This window comes from Piliocolobus tephrosceles, chromosome 6 (genome assembly GCF_002776525.5).
Source record: "Piliocolobus tephrosceles isolate RC106 chromosome 6, ASM277652v3, whole genome shotgun sequence".
NCBI lineage: Eukaryota > Metazoa > Chordata > Mammalia > Primates > Cercopithecidae > Piliocolobus > Piliocolobus tephrosceles.
The window spans coordinates 69,920,790-69,936,135 of record NC_045439.1 but is presented as its reverse complement, the minus strand read 5'-3'; the positions used below and the strand labels follow the sequence as shown (position 1 = coordinate 69,936,135).

Below are 15,346 nucleotides of genomic sequence, written 5' to 3'. Positions count from 1 at the left end.
AATAGTCATTACATGTTTAAAACTCAAACTATAACTTGTTATTAGAATATATTTATTCTTCTGTATATGCCTCTGTTTGTTAAGGTCTTCTTTGTCAGTATTTATTGTAAAACTACAGAAAATATGGAAAATCACTAAATGGCTTTTGTTCAATTTGAGAAAAATCTGTTAGTAAGCATTATAATATATGATGAATTAAAGACCTAAATGATTATTTTTACTTTATTTCTGAAAGACATTTTCTGATAGCTATTCTTTTGTTTGATTTCAAGTGGCTGCTTTATAACAGTTGTCATTATAGATCAGTTTAGCTTGCTGTAATATGTTTTCACCTTTAATTTGCCAGGAACTTCAGTTGGCTGTATGGAAATGTAAACCTTTGTATGAAGGAGTATATCATTGCGTCAGAACTTGGCACCCACAAGGATCTTAAGCAAACAGGCTATTTGTTCCCTGGAGAAACTATTCTATAATCTGACTTTGTTTTTATATTCTGTTCTGTGCTAGATTAAGTGATTTAGTTTAGTTTTGCTTAGGGCAAAACGTTTCAGGATATTTTAGAAAATCCTGGTATGTGATTACCCTCTGAAAATAATATTGGTTTTAAAATTTTGCTTTTTATCAGTAGGCTTTGCAGTGCCATATTCATTCTCAAAGTGTCATTTGCAGCTGGCACTAAAGACTACTGCTGTATTCAAAATAGTATATTGTCTTATCCTCCAAATTCTGAAAATGTGGAAGCCATATATTTGAAGCACCAAGTATTAATTTCCTCTTAATTTGATGTCCTTTTATGGTTACTTTTTAGAGAAACTGCCAGTGGGTGACACACACACATACACACACACACAGGTTTATTATAAGGAATTGACCTGTGTCCCAGGATCTGCAGTCAGAAAGCTGGTGACCCTGGAGACCCAGCAGCGCAATTCCAGTGCCAGTTTGAAGGCCTGAGGTCTAGGAGAGCCAATGGTATATTTCCAGTTTAATGACTAGCCAGGTTGAGCCCCAAAAGAGTGAATATTTCATAGTCTGAAGGCAGGAAAGGACTGGTGTCCCAGCTGAAGGCAGTAAGGCAAGAGGAGATCCCTCTTGCTTTCTAGAGGTCAGCCTTTTTGTTCTATTCAGGACCTTGACTGATTAAATGGTCCACCTACATTAGGGAGGGCAGTCCACTTTACCCAGTACACTGATTCAAATGTTAATCGCATCCAGAAACAACCTCACAGATACACCTAGAATAATGCTTGTAAATATCTGGCCAGCCCATGGCCTAGTCAGGTTGACACATAACATTATGCTAGGTTCAGTGCCTTATGACTATAATCCCAGCACTTTGGGAGGCCAATGTGGGAGGATCTCTTGAGTCCAGAAGTTTGAGACCACCTGGGCAAGATAGTGAGAACTCATCTCTATTATGGGTGCAGGGGGATGGTGAGGGGGTGGGATGGGGAGGCGGGCGGAAACCATTACATTGACCTTCAATGATGGGATGTAATGAGTCTTTTTTGATGGTAATTTTTTGACTACTAAAGCATAAACAAAGGGGAACTATCTGTGATAGACATAAAATGTAATAATATAAAGCTATTTATTTTCATTATACATTTTTTAAACTTTAGACTGCTGAATTTAGACACCTGAATTCTGAGACAATTGTAAATAGTCCCTAATTGAACTAAGAAATGTGGTTTTTAGAAATATTTGTTTAGTTCTCAGAAACTCTTTCTTACATTTTGAATTTCTCTATTTCAAGAAATTCTTGCCATATGTATTAGTTTATTTTGAACTTTTTAGTCCAGTTAATCCAAGCAAACACGGCAGCAAGCAAGCAGTCAATCATAACAAAGTATAATTATAAAAGATTAATTAGGCAATAATAGTTTTTTCAAAGTTTCAAGGGTGTCATGAAGATCACTTTCTTTCTATTCATTTTGGGCCTCTCAGTGGTAATGTAATGTCCTTCAAGGTTTCCTATTAAATTCCATATTAATTATAAATATTTAATTATTAAATTAGAAGTAATACATGCACCCAATTAAAAAATCAAATTATACATATAAATATAAAATGAAATATAAATGTTTCTTTCCCTAGTTTTCTCTATTTCCCCACCCCAACTCGTAGGCCCTTTCTTCAGACGAACCACTGGTAATGGTTTCTTATGTATACTTCTGTAAAAAAATAATGTGCCTATTCAAGCATGTATATATATGTGAATTTAATTTTTCTGTTTTTAATTTATCCATACTTGGCGCCTGTATTGTTTTGACCAAGGATATATTTGTATAGGAAATCTATTTGTCTTATTCACCATTTTATATCTAACTCCTATAATAATGTCTGACTCCTAGTATACACATAGTATATATGGATCTCTTGCATTTGTGGTATAAACCATATAGGTTTTCCATATGGTTGAGCCACATTTTATTTATACCAATTTTCTATTGATGGACATTTATGTTAGTTCTAGTTTCCTGCTAGTCATGTCCCTCCACCTGTCTGTCCATCCACCTGTCTGTTCATCAAATGTTTACTGAGTCCATATTTTATGTCAAATACTCTTCTAAGGATGCAGAGATGGAGGAGAAAATCAAGGGCCCTGTTTCCATGTAAGTTGCTGAGATATATCAAAAAACAATGAAATAAAATCTAAACAAATCAGTTTCATGAAGGCAGTAGTGCAGGTAATGTGATGAGAAAAGAGTTTCTACTTTAGATGGGATATAAAGGCAAAACCTTTATAAGAGATGACTTTTGAGCCAGGCGTGCATAATGAGAAAAATGGCTCAGAGATCTAGAAGAGAGAATTCTAGGCATAGAGTATAATAGCAAGATAAAAGCTCTGAGGTAAGAATAAGGTTGGTGTGTTCGAAGAACAGAAAGAAGACCAGCATGACTGGAGCATGAATTTTTGTTCTTATGAGTAAAAACTGCTTCAATGAATATCTTTGTACATAAAAATATATCTTACATATTTTTGTAAATATTTTTAGTAATGGAACTGTGGGGTCAAATAATTTAAATATATGGCTTTTAAATTTGTAGAGCTGTGGTACAGGGCCACTATTATCCCTTACCCTTTCTTCCTGAACCTCTTCTTGCTTTTCATAGCTCTGAGGAACTTGAGTTGTCTGGAGCTTCGTAAGGAGTTGGCACACTGGGTGAAAGAGATTCTTTTAGGGAGAGAATGTGTCAGGGGCTATAAATGTTTGAGTCTTTTGTATAATAAGATGAAAATCCAATAGTAGGACATGTGCTTATATTGTGTTGTGTGATAAAATATTTGGCTCTCTGAAATAGCATGCTTTCCTTTTTATGAAACTGTTTTAATGCAGAAATTATCAGCATTTCTCAAGCTAGAAAATACAAAATTCAGAGTTTTTCTGAAATTACAGTTGGATAAAATGAAGTATTGTAAATGATCTCTAGTTTGATACTTGGATTCAATTTACACAAATTTGTGATTAAGCTAAGAAAATATGAAAAATGTGGCATAAACCAAAGTCAGCTGAAAACGTTTGGTAAAGTGTGGCTTTTGTGGAGGAAGGTAGGAAGAGCATCTCCTATTTAAAATGTTTTTAAAAATCCTGGATACTGTTACATTGGGGAATGAAATCCCATTTTTAAATGCTTCTCTGTCAAAAAGGCATTATTTAATTTTAAAGGGTAAATGTCAGAATTACTTACAATTTTTTAGGCAGATTAGAAATTTCAGACTGGTCAAAGAACAAATTTTGTTTCATGAAGTGTTTTAATGCTGAGTAAATAGGAGAGTCAAGTCACATTTGAGAGCGTAGGGATGTTTGTTTAAATTTTTTCAACCTACTTTTTTTGATGAGTGCATGTAGGAAACTTTATCAGATATGTTGAGATTCCTATGTACCTAGAGAGAGAGAAGGGTGTGCAGGTTGCTTAATTATTAATTATTTTTCTTTTCTTCTTTATAATAAGACTCACTTCCTTTTTTTTTTTTTTTTTTGGTAAGACAGGGCCTCGCCAGGCTGGAGTGCAGTGGCACAACGTTGGTTCACTTTAGTCTCCATCTCCCGAGTTCAAGCAATTCTTTTGCTTCAGCCTCCCGAGTAGCTGGGACTAGAGGCACACACCGCCAAGCCGGGCTCATTTTTTTTTTTTTTGTAGAGATGGGGTTTCACCGTGTTGGCCAGGATGGTCTTGATCTCCTGACCTCGTGATCTGTCCGCCTCGGCCTCCCAAAGTGCTGGGATTACAGGCATGAGCCACCATGCCCGGCCACTTCCTTTTTTATATACTGAAAATTTTTCAGAATTAAAAATAACTTGGAGGAATGAGGCTAGGAATTTATTATGGAGAATATTTTAATTTAACAGCTGCTCATATATCTTCTGTTGGTTATAGTAGAGTTTTTTTTTTAAAACAGGTAATTTTTTCCATCCAACTTATAAACAAACTTTAGCTGGAAATTGATTTTATGTTGCCTCTTGAACCTGGTGTAGATTAGTACTAACGTAATATTTATGTCTTGTCTGTAAAGTAATAAGTTAGCATTTGGATTAAGAAACCCAATTTATCTGATTGTCTACTGTAAAATCATCCCACTAGTTTTAATGTGAATATATAATTTTTGACCGAAAACAAATTCTTGATATCAAATCTTTAAGTTAAGGACAGAAAGTAGTATTTTATTAGTCTTAATCCTTTGTCCTAAAAAAGATAGAAGTATAAATATGTTGCATGTTTACAGAAATCTTCTCCTATTATATGTAGATATGTTTTAATTGTTTGAATCATTAAAACATCTAATTTTTGCTGAATATGCAAATATGTCACTAAATCTGTTTTTTAAGATTTTTCCAGTTTAATGTCTGAATCCAAATTCATAAAGAGTTGGAAAAATGAGATGTCTGAGCTATAGGATTCACAGGGATTTCATATGAAGCCTATTTAATCAGGATAACACTGTTATTAATATTCATAATGTCAGCTGGAACACAAATGACAGACTATGAGGCCTAAAAATTTTACTTGGTGAATTTATTAAAAGTAGCTTAAAAAATTAATGGAATTTAAGTAAAGTTGGTGAATATGAAAATCTTGTGTTAGCAGAAAAAAAAATCTCTATTAGAACTTTCCTTTAAGACTATTTTGCATTGATGTCTTTTGACAGATTTCATTGGTACTTAAAGAAGAAAGATGCATGAATGGTCATTTAAGAGGATTTAAACACATTGGCACATTAATTTTTACATGAATAATAAGTACTTTCCAAAAGCAATTAACTTACAGTGTACAAGATATGAATTGAAAAATAAGACTGTGACATCAAGGGCAAAGCCAATGTGCTGTACATTTTAAACTTAGTGACAGGACTTTTTAATTTTGATTTTTTTATTTTTATAGTTTGTGCTGGTTATGACTTAGAATGTGGTTATTTTAATGCACTTAAAAGCAAATTTAAAGAACATTAATTTATTGGTCTCTCTGTCTCCAAAAATATTGGTGTAGTGTTAAGCATTATCTTCTGCCAAGGACCATTTGCATTTTTTGAAGAAGTAAACATTTATTGTGTTAATTGCAATATTTTGTCAGAGAACATGTGCAAATTACAGAAAGGCAATGGGATGATACTGTTTGGGTTTAAGGCTACTAATACATATTTTAACACAGGCTTATTGGTTATAACATAACTTAAGAGTATAATAAATAAGCTTCTGAAAGTTTAGTCTGAAAAGTTATGGACCACTTGAGTAGTTAGTATGTAAGTACATTTGTCCTGAATTTTAGCCTAAGAAGGTAAAATGTTGGGGATGACCTAAAACAGAATGCATTTTTGTGTAGTACTTGGTACTCTTTACATTTTGAAATATGCCTATAATGAGAGTTATAAGAGTACTCAGGTTTTTGTTTTGATTATTGAAGTTTATTAAAAAATTAGTTTTAGATCATTATGTAAAGTCACAATAGTATTGAATATTTTGTTTTACATTTTCCATGCATATTTTACTACATATAAAAGCATAGTTTAGTTATTATCCATAACAGTCAAGTTACACTTTGCCATTGAGAGAACAGAGGTGTTGACTGGCAGTCTTGTTGGGTACTAAAACTTTCACTTGCAGTCTGTCATAAGCATTATTTGATTTCATTAAAAGTGTAGAAATTGCCTATATAAAATAGATGTAGTCAGAGCTTTATTGGACGAATCATTAATTATCTCAGTGTCCATAAATTATAATAATATAGGTATTAATTTAGATTTTTATTATAAGTCATGGAATCAAATTGATATATTGGTTATTTTGTCTAGAGACTTTCTAAAAGTTGGGTTTTGTGGAATTTTTTTGTTTGACTCTGAGTTATTCCTTTAAATGCCCAGGAGAGGGCAGCATTTTACTACATCAGGCTTACAAAAGAATTTGCCCTGCTTAGACTGTCAATGTTTCTTGTAATTACTCCCAGTATATTTGTTGCTTGCTTATGAATTAACTTGCATTTATGGAACTAAATCATTCCAATCATTTAATTACACCTGAGGAGCTGAACTATAATTGCTTGCTTCCAACTAGGATCTGATATGGCTTGAGCAGTATTAATTTGGTGTTTACTTTTCTGAGTGCTAAAAGCATTAAAATGATTGTGCAATGGGATTACATTTTACTAATTGCTGGCATTCATTAGCTGGGTAAATGATGAGGAAGAGTGACTGTATATTGCAGAGGGATAAAATTATGGTTTTAAATAGTATATTACTAAGCACATTAAGGCCTGTAAGACATGTTTTAAAATACTCCAGAGGTTATTAAAGACTGTATTTTCTACATGTCTTGGTATATGAATCTCTTATTAAAATACTGCAATTATTATTAACCTTTTTGGGCAATATGTAGGGAAATGGCTTCATTGACTGGAACATATTTCTTTGATATTAATAACTTCCTATATTTTCAGCTAATCCAAAAGTAAATGAGAAACTTAGAAAAAGATTGCCAACTCCAAATCAACATATTTAGAGAAAATTGGAAAAGGAGAAGCTTACTACAGCTTTATTTGAGGACTTTTTAAAGAACGTAGGGTTCTATCTGTGAGGTAAATCTAATTTTATTCTCCTTAAAAGCATAAAAAAAACAAAACACTCACATAGTGTTTTATCATGTTTACTACGAAGACAAATAAGAGAGAGGAGTATCAGTAATTCCACAAGTTAGTGATGGTCTTTATGTTTTTTAAAATTAGAGTAGTGTTCTTGAATTTCTTTTGTAAGTAAAATTTATAAAAGTAATCTATATGAATATATACACAGTAAATTCAAATCAGTAAATTTGAAATGTTTGGTATAAAATTTATGGCAAATAAAGTAAAAATGTATTTTTCTTAAATGCTTAAAATTATAGTTGGAGACTATTTCAGTTAAACAAATTAAATGGTTCTCTACCCAAATCAGCATGAATGTCTAAAAAGCTTAACCTGAACTGTATATACTAAAATATAAGTGTGAAGAAAAGAACCTTTTTCTGAGAAAAAGATTTAATTTCGCCTGTTGAAATTGTCAGTTAATTGTCCCATTATAAATGTTTTAGAAAACCATTTATTCTGTAAATTCTCTGTTAAACAAAGGTAAGGTTTAGGTGTGTTCTGTGTGTTCTGATATATTGTTTTCAGTTTATTTATCTAGAGTTGACTTTATTTTAGCTGCAAATCTTGGAGCAAAAACCAGAGACATTGCCAGAGCAAACAAGAACAGAAATACAAATGGAGAACTGGTCAAAAGGTAAGGACTTTTAAGGTATTAATACCAAGCCCCAGGTGTTGTGCTAGTTCAAGGCACTGAGTGAAGTGTGTTTGTTCTAACCAATATATTAGACAGAGGTAGACAAACGCGCACACACACACACACAAAACATGCACACAGAGACCCAGGGATTATGAAAGAGCTAGAAAGAAAGACACACAGAGAAAAGAGACATACACACAGAGAGAAAGGGACACACACATGCACACAGAGAAGAAGACACAGAAGACATTGAGAGAGGGAGAAAAAAAAAGACACACCGGGAAAGAGAAACACGCCTACATACAAAGAGGCAGAGGAGACTGAGAGAATGACTGTGACAGAGATGGACGGAGCCACATTCAGAGAAAGAAACACACAGAGAAGGAGATCCTCAGAGAAAGAGACACAGGAAGGAAGATACTTGAAGAGGGAAACACATAGAGGCATAGACACACACCTGGAGGTGCACTATACATCTGTCTCTTTCTCACCAAGTCTCTATGAGAAAGAGAAATACCACAGTAAGAGAGACTTGGTGAGAAAGAGACAGATGTATAGTGAGGGAGAGAGAAAAAAAAAGACACACTGAGAGTGATAGAGACACAGGCATGAGATGAGGACAGATACAGAGAAAGAGAAAGAGACGTACATACAGACAACGGACATATATAGTGAAAGAGACAAGATATGTCTCTTTCAGACATATAGTGAAAGAGACAAGATACATATATATATATATATATCTTCTCACAAAGAGAGAGAGAAATGCCAGAATGAAAAAGAAAAGTCTACCAGAGAAAGAGACATACATAAAGTAAGGAGAGAGACTAGAGAGAATGAGGGACAGACATGTATATATGCAGACAGAGTAGAAAGACATAGATCAGAAGACACATACACTGAAAAATAGACTAAGACACATATATGAGACAGAGAAGAAGATACTCACAGGTATGCACGTGTGGAGGAACACAGCCTGAGAGGCAGAGAACAGTCAGAGACAGATACAATTTGAAAGACAGTCTGAAGACAGAGACAGACTGAGAGATGGCCTGAAAAACAAATGGCAGGAAGGAAGGAAGGAAGGAAGGAAGGATGGATGGATGGATGGATGGATGGATGGATGGATGGATGGATGGATAGATGGATAGATGGATAGGTGGATGGGTAGATAGATGGATGGACAGACAGACAGATAAGAGCAGCACACATAAAGGAGGGGGCGAGAGATATTTAAGATCTATTACAGTAAAATGTTGAAAATTTGGAATCCTTGGGAAATGATTCTTTCTGAATGTGATATTACATATATTTGAAAACTTAAACCTTTATGTACAGCTTTTAAAATTTCCTCTTATATTATAATTTTAAAAATAGGATTCTTATTAAAACACTGTATGCATCTCTTCCTTTTTTGGTTCCCCTTCCCCCAACAGGGCTCCTGTTCAGCATAGTCCAGCCACATTTTTATCCCTTTTTGCAGGTTAAAGTCCGTTTTTGAGGACCATTCTATAATCATTGTACTGAATAAGTTAGCAATTATATATTCTTTTGAGGGATAGAAAGATCTGAGTGCCTTTTTCTGATTTCTGCATTTTGTTTTTGATATTTATACTGTTGCAAATTTTCCTGCTGTTTGTACCCACCATTAGTAATTTCCCTTTTTATCTGTCACACTAGGCTGCTTATTATGAGTTTAGAATCCAGACAGCTGATTTAATTCTATATAAAACAATAATATATAGTATCTGGGTAAGATAGTTAAAGGTTTTTTATGCAAAGTTAATAGTGCATGTACTATGTGACACTTAATTTTGGTGTGCTCTGTATATTCAAATTGTGGATAAGAATGTATTGGTATGAAGTTAGGAGCTAATTTGTTATAGCTATGTTTATTCATTTATTTGAGTAAGTAAGTAGATCCTCTTAACAGCTCAAAAGCATTTTACTCAATTTATGTAAAAAGAAAAAAGAAGCAAATAATGATGCATTTGTTGTGTTTCTCATTCACACATCGTATTGCTGTAAGAGTCATGTTCAAATTAGAGACCAAACAATCTTTAAGGAGTGAAAGGAGTTATTTTTAATATATTTAAAGAGATAGAGACTGTAGAGAGAGTACTGCTGATAAATGTCCAATAATCAGGAAGGATGTCAAGGAAGGAACTGATGAAGCTCTGGGATACTTACGAAAAGGAAAGTTTTATGGTTGAAGATACAGATGCGTAGACAGTTTACAGTAGGCACAGACTACAGCAAACATGACTGATACAGTATTAAGAAAATCCACATTTTTACAGGCATCTTTTTGACATTGGAAAGAGGAATAAGACATTCCCATTTATAAGGATCTGTTACTAAACATTATTAGGAAAAAGGTCAGATGCGGTGGCTTATGCCTGTAATCCCAGCACTTTGGGAGGCCAAGGCAGGTGGGTCACTTGAAATCAGGAGTTCGAGACCAGCCTGATCAACATGGCGAAATCCTGTCTTTACTAAAAATACAAAATTTAGCTGGGTGTGGTGGCGCATACCTGTAATCCCAGCTACTCAGGAGTCTGAGGCAGGAGAATCACTTGAACTCCAGTGGCAGAGGTTGAAGTGAGCAGAGATCATGCCATCACACTCCAGCCTGGGCAACAGAGGGAGACTCTGTCTCAATAAATAAATAAATAATATTAGGAAATAAACATAAATATTTTAACTTTTGAGTCTTGTGATAACAGGTATGTTTAAACAGTAAAATCTCACATCATCATCTCCCTGATGGCAGGGTTCATGGGATTTATCTTAAATCACAGATTACTTCAAAGCTATCTTACATAAATGTTCCTAGTCAGTTCCTTTGAATAGTTATTTTATTTAGTATAATTTTACTAATTAAAAAAAATTGAATTAATTGAAACTTGTATTACACAGATATGGCTTTATTTCATCTTACAAATTTCATTATAAAGAGTGCTGAAGTGGCCATTCTTTTCCTAGCTTTACTGTAGAAACACTTCTGAAATATTTTAAGTCAAAGAACTGATAAGATTGATAATATAACATATATAAAACTGTTCATGTTTTTCTTTGTTTTTGTCATTTTAGACATTTTGGAAAATGGAAAGCTGAGGTTGGTAGGTGGGCTGGGTGATGACATCTACAAAATAAACCCAAGTTCTTTTTTTTTTTTTTTTTTTTTTTTTTAAAAACAGTCTCACTCTGTCATCCTTGCTGGAATGCAGTGGTATGATCATGGCCCACTGTAACCTTGAATTCCTGGGCTCAAGCAGTCCTCCTTCCTCAGCCTTCTGAGTAGCTTGGACCACAGGCATGAGTCACTGCACCTGGCTAATTTTTTTTTTTAAATGGTTTGTAGAGGTAGGGGGTCTCACTATGTTGTCCAGGCTGGTCCCAAACTCCTAGCCTCGAGCAGTTCTCCTTCCTCAGACTCCCAAAGCACTGGGATGACAGGCAAAAACAACTGTATCCAGCCCCCACGTTTCTTTTAAGTAGTTGAAAAAACAGTCCTAAATGAATGTAGTTTGTAAGTTGATAAAAACAATGTGTGTGTGAATAAACATATATTCCCAGCAAAAAATGTGTTACCATCTTAAGGCCTTTTAAGGGGTAAGTGGTGTTTTGCCTTTTTGTTAAAACTTCTATTTAAGGGTTCTCTTTTGAAAAAAAAAAAAGAAAAAAATGAAATGTCATAATCAAAGGAGTTTATACCCTCTGAAATAATGAGTTGTTGTTATATTATTGGTTGTTTAGCCCTGTTTTGTATTTACTTATATACATAACTGTAAGAAAAAAGACATAGGGATCATAAATCTCATATGAATAATTATTTGGAATACTGTTATAAATTCCTGATCATTTCTTAAATTCATGTTGGGATATTTATTAGCAGATACATGGTCTGGTTATTTTATAGCATACAGCAATTCTTTGCAAACAGTTTACATATTATTTACAGGTAAATATGTCTGCCCTAAGTATACATACTTGCAATTATGTAGGTAAAAATGAGGTCTGGATACCAGTTAAATTTAGAAAATTGTGAAACTTATTTAAATTTAGAACCTTTAGGGGTCAGTGTTCCCTAAGAAAGGTTACAAAAGGTTACTGTGCCTACCAAAATTAAATATTAAATCTACTGTGTTTTAAATATATATATGTATATTTTACCAATTTAAGGTAAGAAATGATGAGAATTATACCTTGAAGAAGCTTTTGACCAAAACCTTTCAATTTAATGACTTTGTTCAGTATTGTTTTTAGGATTATTATTTGGGGGAATCATCATATGTAATATATGTTTTACACACAAAGTAGTTATTTTTACTTATGTATTATCTAAATTTAGATCTAGATTACATATTTTAATTAATCTTTGAGCTTAAAAAATGATCATGATTCTAAGTCAGGAATCACTGTGCTTATTTGAAATAAGGTGAAAAAACACTTCTAGAACTGCTGTGTAAATAGAATTCTTACATTTTTAAGTTTATGGGATGCTAATAAATATTTAAAAATTTTTTGTCTTACTGAATTTAAGTTAAAAAAGTTGTCATCTTCTTTATTTTAGAATTGAACTAGCAAGTATCATTTGTATCCATGATTCTTACAGTTTTTCTATAGAACACAGTAACACAAATATTTTTTAAATAAATGAAACTTAACGAAAGGTAACTTGCAAGTGGTTAGTTTATTGTTTAGTCAGAATAATGTTTATTTGTCCTTGGTGTTTTGAACCTGTGTGCCACCATCAACCTCTTGTATTATTGATTCATTTATCTTTCTCTCTGTTCACAAAGTACATGTTCTTTTTTACCTTTTATCCATCTGCAATTCTGTAATTGAATTATAACTAAAACTATTGCATGATTTGCAAACAAATTGTAAGTGTAGACACTGAAGAACCACTGTAGGAAAACATCATTGATGCTTTTAAATGTTGTTGATCATTATGACTAAAATATGATTGTAGAATCACATATCACTTTCGTAAACTATTTTATGTTTAAAGCAGAGAAGAAGGAAATGAAAAATTGCTTAAACTGGACATTCATTGCTACCAACAAGATAAGCTGGTAGAAAAAAAGCTATTTCCTAGACATTATGATTATATACTCCTTGAAATTAAAGGTTTTGAAAATGTCTAGATCACTAATCATTCTGTATTAAATTACAGGACTTAAATTTTATTTGATAATTGGCTTTCTATTAAGTAATGGTATATTTTTCATGAAGAAGATATGTAATTAGTGGTTTTAGCTTATTGCCTATATTTTAAAGCAGAAAGAAGATTGTGTTGGAAAACCAATACATTTAATAATGTCAGTAAAATGTTATGGTGGAAAGAACACAGATTTGGAGCTAAACATAAGTTTCAATTTTTACATCTTTCACTTACTACCTACTTCGATTTGGGTACAAGTTTCATAAATCTTTGTAAGCTTGAGTTTTCTTTTATACGAAATAGAGAGATAATCTATTTAGGGCCATTGCGAAGATTAGGAATGTTACATGTAAAGTCCCTACTACAGTGCCTGAAGCAGGAAATGAATTTATTTAATCTGTATTTCACTTACCAGAGCAATTATTTCCACCAATGTGATGGTGGTAGGTTACAGATGGTAAATAAAAATAAAAATAAAAGGTGGTTGACAAATTTAGAGGACTTTTAAGTAAACCGTGGTGATTGTCTTTCTTATTCCTTCTAGCTGTGGAAGGTACATTCTATTGAGTTTCGAAAGTATTAATAATCCTTAATAACAGTATTTGAAATGATTATTGTAGTATTATAAAAAATCTGTTTTCTTCTAATACAGTGTTCAGAATATCACTGGAACTTTAATTTTTCAAAATGGTATGCTTATAGTTAGTATATTTGATAGACTATAATATATAATTAATAATACTCATTTAGAATAAAATCTATTTTTGTCTGTATTGAAATTCCAGTTGCAATAAAAATCTCCAGATTAGTGGCATCACAGAGTATTTTCATGTGCCTTTTCCTTTTGGCAAGTGTGGATTTAAGATTGCATTTTAAAAATTTTCCATGTGCCATTGGGGGTTAAAAGAAGAACATGTCTGAGGTCTGATTAAATTTACTACTTATCTCCATAGGACCTAGCTTAATAGAGTGCTAGTAGCTTCTCACACATGACCATCTAGAATATTTGAGAGAGTGGTTTTAGGAATACTGGCAGCTGGCCAGCAAGGATTGATTCATTTCCTGAGGAGATGCTGAGGCTACCCTTAGAAGAATGATTGAAGTTATAGTCTTTTATTTTAAAAAATTTCCTTTAATATAAATAAATTTATTAAATACAATTCTGGAATTTTTAATATTTTAAGCTTGATATGAATGATTCTGTTAATACTCTTGGACTGAGTAGAAAAATGGAATGAAAAAACAAAAAATGTTTACAAGGGCAACTTAGTTTTCTAACTGGTTATGACATTTGTTGTGAACCCTTTTAAGATTCATACTTTCTAATATGAATACTTCATGTTGGCGAGTTTATGCCACAAATTATTTTTTAAATTACATTTTGGCAGTTTAAAAAATACTTTATCTTTCAGAATAGTTTTAGATTTACAGTAAAATTGAGTTGAAAGTACAGGGTGTTCCCATACATCCCCTACCCCCACAAACATCCAACCTCCCTCTCTGCCAATTCTCTGTCACAGTTGTACATTTGTTACAACCAGTGAGCAAATCAATAAGTTCTTAATAGGGGAAAAGTTTGTGAGCTAAAAGGATTTCTTCTTTCTCTTTATTTCTTTCTCTTTTTCTTTCTGTTTTTACAAAATTTATAGTGTTTTAAATCAGTTCATACGGTACTCTTCATGCAGAATTCTTATATCTTTGGTTCCTCCATTTTATAGAAATGATCATTTCTAGGAAGAATGAGCATGAAAAGTGGCAAATTTCTCTTTTAGTAGGACCTTTGCTCCCACGTTTCTATTCTGTTGGTGTGATCCTCTTTGTAGAACTTGTGACTCTATTTCTTTGGGTTAAGGAAATACAAACTACTTTTAATATGCAGATTCTTTTACATTTATTTGTGGTCATGAAACAAGATTTTTTTTCTTTGAAATAGAAAACAATGACTTGATTTTGTCAAAAGATTTTTGCTTTGTTTTAAATTCTCCATCCTTAAGATTCTGAACAAATCTTTGCTAAAAATCCTTATTTATTTCTGGTTATGGCCTTTCATGCCAGAACACCTCTTGTAACACATATTTACAGCATGCACCTTAATGTAATATTCCTGAATCTTTAATTTTCTACACATGAGAATTTCAGCTTATCATATTTCAGATGACTGTGTGGCCTCTGTGGTACGATTAATATAAAGATCTGAGTGTGCATTGGCATTTTGTTGATTTAGTCACTAATATTTATTGTATATTTTATGCCAACACTTTTCTAAAAGATTTATGTAACTTAGTTTAATTCTCTTAATTTTTTTTGAGGTGGATGCTATCATTTGTACTCTTTACTGCTAGGGAAATTGATGAAAGGTTGTAAATACATTTGTAGTAGCAGAATAAAAATCTTTTGGAGGAGTTCACCAAATACTCCAA

General features: G+C 32.8%; 1 protein-coding gene across 1 annotated transcript in view; it reads left to right on the top strand.

The window, feature by feature from the left end:
• The window catches only part of MIPOL1 (mirror-image polydactyly 1), a 366,103-nt gene that overhangs the window by 44,366 nt on the left and 306,391 nt on the right, over window positions 1-15,346 (top strand). The window contains exons 2-3 of the mRNA XM_023189671.1: window positions 6,934-7,071; window positions 7,675-7,753. The gene's annotated coding sequence lies outside the window, so the exon portion shown is untranslated. The remainder of the gene's footprint in view (window positions 1-6,933; window positions 7,072-7,674; window positions 7,754-15,346) is intronic.